Below are 13,533 nucleotides of genomic sequence, written 5' to 3' on the forward strand. Positions count from 1 at the left end.
TCCCTTGAATCATGATGCACTTAATCTTAAGGAAAATTGTAGGATTTTGGCACAGAAAAGAGTAAAATAAAGCAACACACTCATGCATTGCCGGTGCTAGTTAGCACGCCCGTGCTGAAAAATCAAGTGAAGACTCAGACTCTAGCGCGCCCGAACCGTGGTTGAGAGAAATTTAAAGTCTAATGAAAATTTTATTCCCTTAAAACAAGGAGAATTTATTCCCTTAAAACAAGGAGAATTTATTTCCTTAAAATAAAGAGAATTATTCCCTTAAAATAAAGAGAATTATTCCCTTAAAACAAGGAGAATTTATTCCCTTAAATTAAGGAGAATTATTCTCTAAAGAAGGTGGGATTCTCTCTCATGAACTCTATATAAAGAGAGGAGGAATTCATTGTAGGATCATCTCTCATTCTATTTTTGTTGTACAAAGTTTCCTCTCTTCAAAATTTCAAGTATTCAAGAGTTGTGCAAGATTTCAAGGAAGCCATCCAAGCTACCTATCACTAGTTCTTATTTCTAAACTCTTAATCTTGTTTATTTCTTTCATTATCTTTATTGATTATGGAATATTTATCAAGTATTGTTGAGTTTTATTTAAGTACTATGTGTAACTAAATTCTTATACTAGGGGTTTGATGTAGCTTAATCTCTTTTCCAATTTATACAATTAGATTTATTTTTCCTTATTCAAGTTATGATTTATTGATGAACTTAATGCTTCTAGGCAGAATTTTCCCCTAGATTGATTTATTTCAATTATCACTATCGGAAGAAGGATCTTTGATAAGAAAAGGTTAATAAAACACATGAGAATAATAACTTGATGCAGAAGCTATATGGTTTGACTCATGGGGGGTTTTATGATTTATCAACCTTAAATTGTAAATTCATGAACAACTACATAACTTAATGATTTAATTCATATTTGATTGCGCTATTGGAAGATAGGTAATTCAATGGAATTAAAATAGCTAGCAATACATCGGAAGAGCTTGTTAGTGAATTAAGAGTTGTTTCCCCTACTTGAATAATTAAATTGATTAATGAACTAATGAAATAAATTGGAAAGAATTAAGTGAAATCAAAACCCCTAGTAGTTTTAAATCCTTGATTTCTTTAATCAATAATTGCTTGCTTGATCTCTTCTTATTCTCTTTTATTTGCTGAATTTAATTTCTATAAACAATTTCCTCTTTTATCGTTTAAATAATAATAGGATAATATAATTTTGGTACTTGGTACACAATCCCTGTGGACACGATACTCTACTCACTTTATATTACTTGTAGCGATTTTCGTATACTTGCGAAAAATCCTTGTCACTACTTGTGCATTGAGTTAGAATAACTTGCCAACCAAGCATAAGAGTTGTGTTGCAGCAATTGAGTTTAAAAATCCTAAGTGGGCCTAATAAGCCCATAAAAAGCTTATAAAAATTTTTGAATGTTTAAACCTTTCACTTATTCCCTTAAGCTTTTTAAACTCTCTGAACTCTCTGGTCTTCTTCCAACCAAATACCTTCCTATCGACCATATATGGATGCTAAAACATGACTATTTTGGATTCCTAAGGGACAGGCCGTAGATCCTTAGACTAGAATTATGAGCCTAGGGATGTAATTATTGGAGCATGTGGCGCCGTAAGGAGACTTTGTGACTTTGACACTCAATTTGGCGGGGTCGTTTGTGCTCCAAACTCTCTACTGAGGTACTTTTCAACCCGATCTTTTGATTTCCTATCTTCTTATTTCATGAAAACTAGGTTAGATAAAAAAAGTTAGGGTTTTTACCTTATTCTTGCTGATTTTTGGGGCGGTCTGTTGCGTAACGACGTATGCCTCACATAATTGCATGCACTATTTCTCTCAAGCTTCTATGGGGTTTCTTTTACCCTGTTAAAAAGAGGCGTGCGCTGAGAAACACCGTATAGGGTTTCTCAGTGCGTTGCACTATTTCTCAGTAGCACTGCTTACTTCATGTTATTTTTTAGCTATTAAACATGCCATTAAGCAATTTATGCACAAAACATCAAGGATTATGGCAGTTAATCATGTGCTTACTAGGAGACGTGTCTTGAGCCAAAGTCGGTGGCAACACCTTTTAGGTTGGTCAATGGTATGACGACTATCTGAAAACGCGAAGAACAAGATTTAGGAAACAGGATTCGGTCCCTTCATCGATACATTGTCCTAGCAGCAGGGGAGGACTTCGAAGGTTAGTATTCTGGCCCTGATGGGGCGATGGATGGACTCCACTCATACTTTCCATCTTTTGTGTAGAGAGATGACCATTGCAGTGGTTTTTGCTATTATTACTTGTTTTAGACTTGGAGGTAGCGCCATGTTGTTCGATGATAGGCTACGAGACCTGCTCGAGGAGCAACTTCAGCGTGTGCTTGATCGGTATATTAGGGTGAGGCCTGTTATCACTAGGGGGAAAGCTTCAATATATATAATAGTATCTATAGCCAATACAAGGATATGGGGCATGGGGCCAATAACCTATATGTTGATTAGGTGGCTAGAGCTTCCTTATTTTACATGCTGGCCACCACATTGTTCACCACACACGAGAATAATGTTGATCTTTCTTTGCTGCCACCTTTGAGGGACTTAGATGAGGTTGGACAACATAATTGGTGGTGCGGCGACCCTATCTTATCAATACTACAATATGGACCTGTGCGTGCGGGGTAACCACCTGAAGATAGGTTACTAATGCATTATTGAGGTGAGTAAATTGTCTTAATAAATATTTAATTAATAATAAATTAATGATGAAATTAATTTCATTAATAATTATATTAATCATTATTGTTATTTTTTACAAATATTTTAAAATTATTATAGGTTGACAATAAATTTGTATTGTTAAAAACTTATAATGAAGTTGTGCAAACTAAGAAAAAAAAAACTAACATATATGGATTTCCAATTTTATTTGGTTGAAAAAATGTATTTGTATTTGTGTGTTAACAAATATCTGACCAGACTCTACTAGAAGTAGCATTATCAATACCATTATGGTTTCTTATATCGTTATATGCACATGATAAAGTCAATATAGTATTAATAATGATGTTGTCACGACCCGATTCCATGGGCCGGACCGGTACTAGGACCCATGTAAGCTTAAGGCCCCGAGGCCCGTAGTAAGCGTGAAACACTAAAAATTTACTATCTCAATATAATTTTAAACATTCAGCCCATATTTATAGGAAAATAAACCTCAAGATTTTATTAAATCTCGGCCCAAATTTATCAGCTACAACAGTTCACAGTTCGGGCCCAATTAACAATACATTACATTTTTTATATGGGCTCACATAATTATATCGTTCTATTTTAATACACGACTAATTGTACGCAAATTCTACAACTGCGGAGTCACTAACTATTTGGTATACATAGCTTTTTATACATATAATTACATAGTAAAATAATTATGAAACTGGGAAACTTTCTTCTAGCCCTGTGGCAAAGGAACATAACTTAACCGAATTAAAGAGAAACTTACTTCCTGAAAAATTAAACAAGATATGTGAGCCTTCTAAGAAGTAATACTTATTGCACAACACACGCATTCACACAAATTGTATAAATATATCAATCTAGTCATCCGACTAGTTATATGCTCACGCAGCCAGTCACATAAATGGCATATCACCAGCACTCACAACTATTAACATCTTCACATAATCACATCACGCGGAAATTAGTCAGTGGCGTCACCGAAACCCCCGATGAGCCATCCTCCCACATGGCTCATCCAATCACATGTGCACCAGGGAGCCGATCCCCCATTCTGGCCGACCGGTCTAATCCTCACTTGACCAGCCCTCTCATTGTTTTTTCCATTCTCTCTCTCTTTTTTATATATATATTTTTTTATATATACCAACAGGAGGCAACCCGGTCGTCTCCATAAATCTAGATCATCAGGCGCTCACAACAGGAGGCCACCCTGCAGGCTGCGATCAAATCTAGATTATCAGGTGCGCTCAATAAAGAAGCCAACCTGTAGTTAACGGTAACGGTAACGGTAGGTGCACATGGGGGGCGCCGATCTCCTATTTACCCGGCTAACAGTAATCAGATCAGGATCCATATAACAGTAACAGTATATAACGGTAAACGGTAATCATAATCAGGATCCATATAACAGTAACGGTCTCACAAACCCATGGTGACCCACTTCATCCCAATTCCACACAAACAAAGCATAGCATTATCACAACACAATTAATCAAACATTGCAATCAAATGCAGACATATTAATCAATTAAACATCGTAATGCAATGCACAATTAGACATCCATACTCAAATGCAAACAAATAAATAATTAGATAAATAAGATTAACAATAACAACAACGATAAAATAAATAATAATAATAATGATAATGAAAATAAATAAATAATTGAATAATTAAATGAATAATAATGATAATAATGAAGTAATTAGAGCACTTTATTTATTATGTATCAATTTATAGAATTTATCTAAAGCTATTTATTATATTATCAATTAAAGTTAATCTAGATTCGATCTAAATTTCAGCAGAACCTCCCCTAAAATTTGACTAAACCACGATTCGAAAATATAATATCAAAGCCCATCCGTCGGGCAATTCACATCAACTCATCCCGTCCGCCATAACCTTATTTTTCAATCATCCGATCAATCAATTCAGACAGCTCATCCGCTTCAAGCTACATATATCATCCATCACACTTACATATATACACTTAATATTCCAAATCAACTAATTAACAATTCATATTAACCTCCAAGCATGATTCAATGATATTATTAGTTGCCCTCTAACTATTTTACTTGTCTAAGCCTTAATTTATAACTTTTCCTAACAATTCCTAAATTAGCTTACATCAATATTATACCGACTGATTGTTAGCAAAATTATATTTGATTGATTATTCATTCAAATTCAATTTAATTAACTAATAATTATTAAATTTATAATTTATACCGAAAATGAGGAAATTGGTCTTAGAACGTACCAATTGAGAATCGGGCGACGATTCCATGATCAGCGCGAAGAGAAGAGAATTTGTCTCTCGGGGCGTCGCCGGCCGATCACCCGGACCGCTGCCGTGTGCCGCCGTGCGCGGTGACCGGAAAATCATGCCTCAGTTGGATTTGAGCGGCGCTTATACCCCCAAACCCAAAATTCGCCAGGAATTCGGATCCATGCTTCGTTTGTGCATTTGGTGAGCCGATCGGTCAGAACCAAGCTCGACAGTCGCTCCATCACTGCCTTCAATGGCATTTCCGCCATAACGGGCTCCATCTTCAAAGTTAATAGATGGGAAACGTTTCATTTCCAACTTTTTCTCCATTTACTCAATAATAATAAAATATTAATAGTAATGGTATTTGATTTTAGGATAATTAATTTATATATATTCATAATAGACTAAATTGCTGGAATTTCATATTATTTCTCGAAAATTTTAACTGTTCTCAAATCGAAAATTCCGATGGTATATTTGGGCTTAGGCCCAACTCGCAAACTTGGGTTCGAATTGAGATTTTATTATTCTTGCAGCCCATACGATCAAAATTTCTGATTTTTGATTTAATAAAAATTCAAAGGTTTCGAAAATAAAAATTCGGGGTGTTTCAGATGTCTATGAGTTGAATTGTATATACGAAGTAAATAAATGTGAAGTATCATACATTAAATTTTATTATGAATTGCCATATTTCATTGTATTATGATATACTTTAAATTATATTTATACATATGTTTTTATGATAATTAATTGGCTGGTCGTGCTGGGTTACAATTTCATTTTAATTCTGAACAAGATGGAAAAAGTTTATGGTAAAGGGAGAGGTATTTGGGCTTGGGACTTGATAATCTCAAAAATATGTTTTATTCTTTAAGTGTATTTTAGAGTATAGATTTAGTAGAATAGAGGAGAAAGGTAAAAATAAGTCTTGAACGTCCGGTCCCTTCTTTCTTTTTTATTCCTCTTTGTATAGCTGTAGAGAGTTACTAATGTGGATTTAGATACGACAGTGGGGAGATTTTCTCCACGACATTTAACAGTTAGATATAAAGGGAAGATTTATGGGGATCTATGAGATTTTTTAAATTATTTAGGGGATTATGTAATAATTAAAAATATTTATATTATATTATATCAATAATATTAATGAACAAATATTAATATTATCTGGACCTAATTATGTAAATTTCGAATAAATATAGGTTATTTTAGACTTTACATAAAATGACAATATTATACATTGTAGAATATTTCTTGTTTGACAAACACCGCCATAATTTCTATAAATAAATAGTGACTTCAGTGTAAATGACACGGAAACTGAATAAACAAATACAATTACCTTACGTTACAGCCATTTTATATCCCCTTTCAGTTCCAACTCCTTAATTTCTTATATTTATGTTACTTCCCTTTCATTCGTGCCGTTAATTTAAACTTGATCCCAACATTATTTTGTCCATTTTTAAGGTTGCAGCCTTTTATAATCTTGCTTTAGTCACATGATCCCACGTTATGGGCATTAATCTTATAGGTTCCAACTTTCAAGTTTCCTCTACACGACCAGAAAACTAATGTATGTAAAAATGCCACTTCTTCATTATTATATTAGCATGAATTATTATTTTACATTACCGTATTACATATACTCATCAATACAGATCATAAAACCCAGAAGAAGTCAAGGTAGCAACTAGCAAGCCCACCATGTTTGAAAACAGTGTGATAATTAATAATAAAACATATCACGTTATCATAAAAAAAAAATTTTAAAGCAATAAATTATCTATTACTTTGGTATAGTCTTGGTGCAAACAAACTTGAAAAATAATTATTGTATAATTTAAAAGCAATTATTTAATTACTACCTATTTAATACAGTAATATAAAAATTGACATATTGAAAATCATTAATCTTATAGGTTCCAACTTTCAAGTTTCCCTCTACACGACAAGAAAACTAATGTATGTAATAGTGCCACCTCTTCATTATTATAATTAGCATGAATTATTATTTTACATTACCGTATTACATATACTCATCAATATAGATCATAAAACCCAGAAGAAGTCAAGGTGGCAACTAGCAAGCCCGCTATGTTTGAAACAGTGTGATAATTAATAATAAAACATATCACGTTATCATAAAAATTGAAAACAATTATTGTATAATTTAAAAGCAATTATTTAATTACTACTTATTTATACAGTAATATAAAAATTGACATTATTGAAAATCATAAATCAAGTTATTTCATAAATAATATTTAACTTACAATATGAAAAGCTAAAAATATATGTCAAACTTTACTTAATTTTAATAAAGAGGAAAAAAATATTTCAAACAATTATTATTAAATATCAAGCCAACCGAAAAAGAAAAAAAACAGTGACAATATTAAAATTTTGTTCAATAATATAATACATTATTGAACAACATAATACATTAATCAAAATATGATGAATAAAATTTGTGTACATAAAATACGTTTTTAGCTGTCTCTTTACATATTTTGGTCATCTGCAAAGCAACTGTGAAGAAAAAAAATATAATAAATGTATGTCAAGAAAATCATCAAAGAAAAATTCTAAAATACCTTATCTTTCCTTTTTTGCTTTGTACAATAATTTTAAAATGTCATCTGGAAATAAGAATTATATTGCAAACAACTTCATCAAAAGAAATTTGCATTCTTTATTGCAAATACAACATATATAGATATCATCAACTGCAATAACATTCTGACTCCATGACATCTATCAAATATAAAAACCATCCAAAGAAGTTATCTATGTCATAATCTTTGATATTTCTACATAGATAAAAAACTAACCTTTAGTAAAATAAAATACTTATATATGTCGACTTGATAATTTTATATGTTTTTTTTTATCATATTTAAAATAATAAACTTTTACAATTTTATGAAGTAAAAGTTTCAATATTCTAATCAAGGAAAAGATAATGAATTTATTGGAAAAAATATTTTTTCAAGTTTTTAAATATGTTCGATAAATCAAATAGAGATTAAGGCTGTATTCGGCAATAGCTTTTAAAGTTGCTTTTAGCGTTTTAATTAAACACTGTTTTTTATAATGTTCGATAACATATCGTTTGAACTCATTTTTAAAGATTAAGGTAGCTTTTTATAAAAGGTTAACACTGTTTTTATAGTGTTTGGTAACATAGCATTTGAACTAGCTTTAGAAGTTAAGGTAATCTTTCATAAAAAATTTAGTGTTTTGACTAAACAATGTTTTTTATATTGTTCGGTATATGGCGTTTGAACTCGTTTTTAGAGGTTAAGGTAACGTTTATAAAAAAGTTAACACTGTTTTTATAGTGTTCAGTAATATAACATTTAAATTAACTTTTAAAAGTTAAGGTAATCTTTTATAAAAAATTAAAAAGTTAGTGAAGTCACGTAACGTAACCGTTTAGCTTATAACATTTTAGTTATAAAAAATTACATACATATGGTCTTAGAGTAGGCAAGTCAAACTATGTTTCTACATGGTTTTCACAGAAGTGTGCTCAACTTTATGTATGTGAGTACAAATATGGGCTATTTTTCTTGAGAAGTTTTTATAATACGGTAACAAATTTATATTATTGCACCATATTTTTTTAAAAATTACTTTTTGAGTCTTAGAGTACATCTTACTATTAGTAAGGTTACTGAACAAATTTTCTTTTAGCAAACAAACTGAAGTGTTCATATTAGACTATATTTGTAGGTCGTGCCTTAGAAATTTGCTCAACTTTGTGGATCTGAGTGCGAACAATATTTATATACTAGCCAACTTTTATAAAATGGTCCACAGGTTTTCTCTATTGTTGCACCTTACTTTTTAAACAATGGCATTTATATCAACATTATACCCATTATTATGGCACAATTTTTGTTTTAGTGAGCAAATTGAGTGCGCTTCTTTCTAGACTGAGTGCATGAAGGAGTGCTCATGATATCTGAGGCCAAGTTCCCTTTATTAGTCCCTATGTTTTAAAACAACATAATTTTATCGAAATATTCCAATTTGAAGTTGATGAGAGTTTTGCAATTTTCAAAAATTATAGCTAATAAATGTGTCCTTGGAAGACTTTATTATGAGTTGGCTTCCTCACCATTAATTTATATTTAATGCTGATTAGAGGTGTTGTAAGCAAAAAATTGAGAAAAATTTATGTTTAACCACCTCCTTATTCCCTGTTATTTTTCTGTTTTCTCTAAAATAACAGAACCGAGGAGTAACTAAAACTATTTATACTCTAATAGTTTTGCATTATAAATATTTTTGATTACATTGACATTGTTACATTATTACAGCTCATTGTACATAGAATTAGTAGTGCTTTTCAATTAAAATTTATTAATTATTAATTAAATACACTAATTAGCATTCTCCATTACTTCCAATAAAAGGTAATAAATTTTAGTCTCCATAGTAACATTAAAAATTCTCTGAATCAGATTGTCATCACATGCACTACTCTGAATCATATATGCTTAAATAATTAATCACTGTCTTGTAAGCAAAAGGCAGAAAACTGATTCATTATTATTAAGTACACTGATTAGCCGCCTCCATTTATATTATATGGTTGGTCAAACTCAAACCTGGGCGAGCAAGGCATTCCAAAATGATGCCGTATTTGGTAAAGAAGATAAAAACAATCTAAATTTCTGTCTCATTTTCAAAAAAATAATTTACCTTTGGAAAATATATTTTTCAATATTTCTTAAATATTTTTTAAATGACTTATTTTTCATTATTTGGTTTACAATATTGAAAATTAAGCAAAAAAAATATTAAAATCTTTAATTCATAAGACAATAAAAATATTAATAATAATAAAAATTTCATTTTTAAAAATTTTATACAAATATTAGAAAAATGCAAAAAAAAAAGAGAAATTATAGAAGTCACACCGGTGACTGTGGTGGTGCCCAACGGTGGCCAGTGGCTGATGGTGGTGACTGGTGGTGGAAAGTGACTGATGATAGTGACTACCCATGATTAATAAATTAAAAAAATATATGAATTTATAAGGATATAATAAGTTTGTCAATGTTTGAAAAATGTTTTTCTCTCTTCAAAATGGAAAGTCATTTTTGTTTAAAAATGACGTAATTTTCCTTTGACTAGAAAAATATTTTCCGTTGACTTATTTTTCTGAATTCCCCAAACAATAGAAAATTGTAGAAAATATTTTTATATAAATTATTTTACAGAAACAAATGGAGAAAATTGTAGAAAATATTTTCCTATAAATTATTTAACGGAAATAAACGGAGACTTACTAATGATATTTTGAATAAAAAATCCAGGTGATATGAATTTCAACAAAAAAAAATTCAACGTCAAATAGAAAACCTAAAGCCATGTGATGCAAGTAGAGAAGAGACTCGTGCAAAGCAAAGTCAAATCATTCGTTTATCCTATAATTGCTGAAAAAAATAATTTAAAATCCATGAGTGATAAAATTAAGAGAATTGATAAAAATTGAAAAAAGAAATCAAAATTCAGGTTATTTATTTACGTATTATTTTTTTGTCGTCATTAAACCTTATAAATATGCAGTCACGTTGAAGTGTAAACCACTTGCCATCAGCACTTTCCCATTCAAATCTTCTCCGTAACCAAACATTTTTGTCATTATGGAACAGCAAATCCTCTCAGTTTCAGTTCTTTCCAGTTTCGTTCTTTTTCTTTTCGTCTTATTAAAAGTATCCAAGAAATTATACAAACATGATTCTAACCCTCCGCCAGGACCATGGAAATTACCTTCTTAGGTAATATCCTCCAGCTCGCCGGCGACGCACCTCATCACCGGTTTGCGGAGTTGGCCAGAACTTATGGACCGGTAATGGGTATTAAACTCGGTGAAATTCCCTTTCTTGTTGTTTCCTCGCCGGAAGCAGCCAAAGAAGTGATGAAAATACAAGATCCCATCTTTGCAGAACGAGCGCTTGTCTTTGCAAATGATGTGTTGAACTATAACCGTAACGGCATGGTTTTTGGGTCATACGGATATCAATGGAGGCAATTGAGAAAATTTTGTACGTTGGCATTACTGAGCGCAAAACGAGTACAGTCGTTTCAATCAGTAAGAAAAGAAGAAATGGCTGATTTTGTAAACTTTCTGCGTTCCAAAGAAGGAAGTTCTGTTAATCTTACTCATACTATATTTGCTTTTACAAATTCTATAATTGCAAGAAATGCTGTTGGTCATAAAACCAAAAATCAAGAAACGTTGTTAACATGTATTGATGGTATTATTTATACTGGAGGAGTAAATATAGCTGACGTGTTTCCTTCCTTAAAATGGCTTCCTTCAGTCAAGAGGGAAAAATCTAGAGTTATGAAATTGCATTATGAAACAGATAAGATCCTGGAAGATATCTTACAAGAGCATAAAGCAAACAAGCAGGCGTGGGTTTCCGAGGATGGCGATGGGAGGAAAGCTGGCAATTTCGTTGATGTTCTTCTGGACCTTCAACAAAGTGGAAATCTTGATTTTCCCTTAACTGATGTCACCATTAAAGCATCAACCATCGTAAGTATATACTCCTTTTTAAGAGTTTAATTAGGCTCTTATTGCGATTTCAAGTTTCAACTGAAGATTTCGTACTTTCCATTGCAGGATGCTTTTGTGGGTGGAAGTGACACATCCTCAAAAACTACAGAATGGGCAATGGCAGAGTTGATGAGGAAACCGGAAATAATGAAAAAAGCGCAAGAAGAATTGCGGAGTGTCTTTGGTGAAAAAGGGTACATTGAGGAAGCAAAACTCCAGGAATTAAAATGGTTGAAGTTAATTATTAAAGAAACAATGAGATTACATCCTGTACTTTCACTACTTCCAAGGGTTTGTAAGCAAAAGACTAAAGTTAGTGGATATGATGTTTATCCTGGTACTCAAGTTCTGGTTAATGTATGGGCACTCGGAAGAGATCCTAAACATTGGAGTGAACCTGAAAAATTCAATCCCGAGAGATTTATTGATAGTTCAATCGATTATCTGGGAAATCATTTTGAATATCTTCCATTTGGTGCAGGAAAAAGAGTATGCCCTGGAATTGCGTTAGGTATGGTTCATATGGAAAATTTCCTCGCAAATTTGCTCTTTCATTTTGACTGGAAATTTCCTAAAGGAATTACTGCAGAGAATCTTGACATGACCGATGCTTTTGGAGGAGTTATGAAGAGAAAAGTAGACCTTGAACTGATTCCCATTCCATACCATCCTTAATTTCTTTATGTTCTCTCAAGGTTAAATGTTTGTAACGTTCACGTACTAATTTGTTGCTTGCAGATTAATTAAGGTTGGAGTGATTTTTTCTCTCTTTATCGTTTACCAAAAAAAAAAAAAATTGAAAAATAAAAGATAGGGGTGAGTTTCCATCTTGGTTTTATTTTTTACTTTGAGATGTACCAAAACAAAACTGTTGTGGGTTGTAATAAATTGAATGATGTCAATGAAATAATGATACAACAGAAAGGAATTTTTCCTTCTTTTCATTTTTTTATAATTTTTTTATTGATATAATAAACTTGAATCTTTGTGTCTGTTCGGCAAAATTAACTGTTTTTATAGCTGTTAGATGAATTAGCTGTTTTTATAACTTTTAGATGTTTTAGACTGTGTTCAACAACAGCATTTCAAGTAGCTTTTAGCGTTTTGACCGGTTGTTAGATGTTTTAGATATAAAATTTTCTTCAATTTTTAAAATATATAACCTATTATATAATTCAATAATTTTGTATTAAATTAATTAAAGTTATTTCATTCGTTCATTTTATAAATTTATTTGATTTTAATCACTAATTTTTTTTGAAACAATATGTTCGTAGTTTTTAATTTTGTTAAGCAACAGCTTATCATATAAACTAATTTTAAAGTCACAATTATGTATATACATGTCTATTAATTTTAAATACTCAACAGCCAATAAAAATGAAAATTTTAAAGTTATAATATCTATATATTTATTAATTATAACTCAATTTAAAATTCAAAAATTTCAAAATTATAATTATCTATATATCTATTAATTTAAAAATTATATCCAATTAAATAAAAGAAAAATTTAAAAATTTCTAGTGGTTCGTGTGGATAACAACAACTGCATATGTGAAGTACATTTCAAATAGGCATAACAGCAACTGCATTTATCAAGGAATCCTAAGCAAATTAGAGCCCGTGCATGTGCCATCAGCCAAAACTGTCATACCATGATAGACACAGAAAAGATTAAACAATACAATTTATTCACCTATCTGTGCAATTCAAAAGTTTGCAAGCCAGCTCAAACTGCAAATCACTAACACCATATCTTAACGTGGTAGAATTTATCACCAATAGCAACAGTACCTGTAAGTTTCAAGGACATGTAAAACTAAGATTAACACCTATCAGTTTAATTCCAAACAAAACATACAGTTAAAAAATCCACACAAACAAAAAATAATGTCAATAAACACTAAATTAGG

General features: G+C 31.2%; 1 pseudogene; it reads left to right on the top strand.

Annotated features, from left to right (window-relative positions):
• Positions 1–10,653: 10,653 nt before the first annotated feature.
• LOC149494952 (cytochrome P450 726A27-like) lies at positions 10,654–12,577 on the top strand (annotated as a pseudogene).
• The last annotated feature ends 956 nt before the right edge of the window (positions 12,578–13,533 follow it).

Source organism: Jatropha curcas, chromosome 7, assembly GCF_041381405.1.
Source record: "Jatropha curcas cultivar XTBG-Jc1 chromosome 7, XTBG_Jcur_1.0, whole genome shotgun sequence".
Lineage (NCBI taxonomy): Eukaryota > Viridiplantae > Streptophyta > Magnoliopsida > Malpighiales > Euphorbiaceae > Jatropha > Jatropha curcas.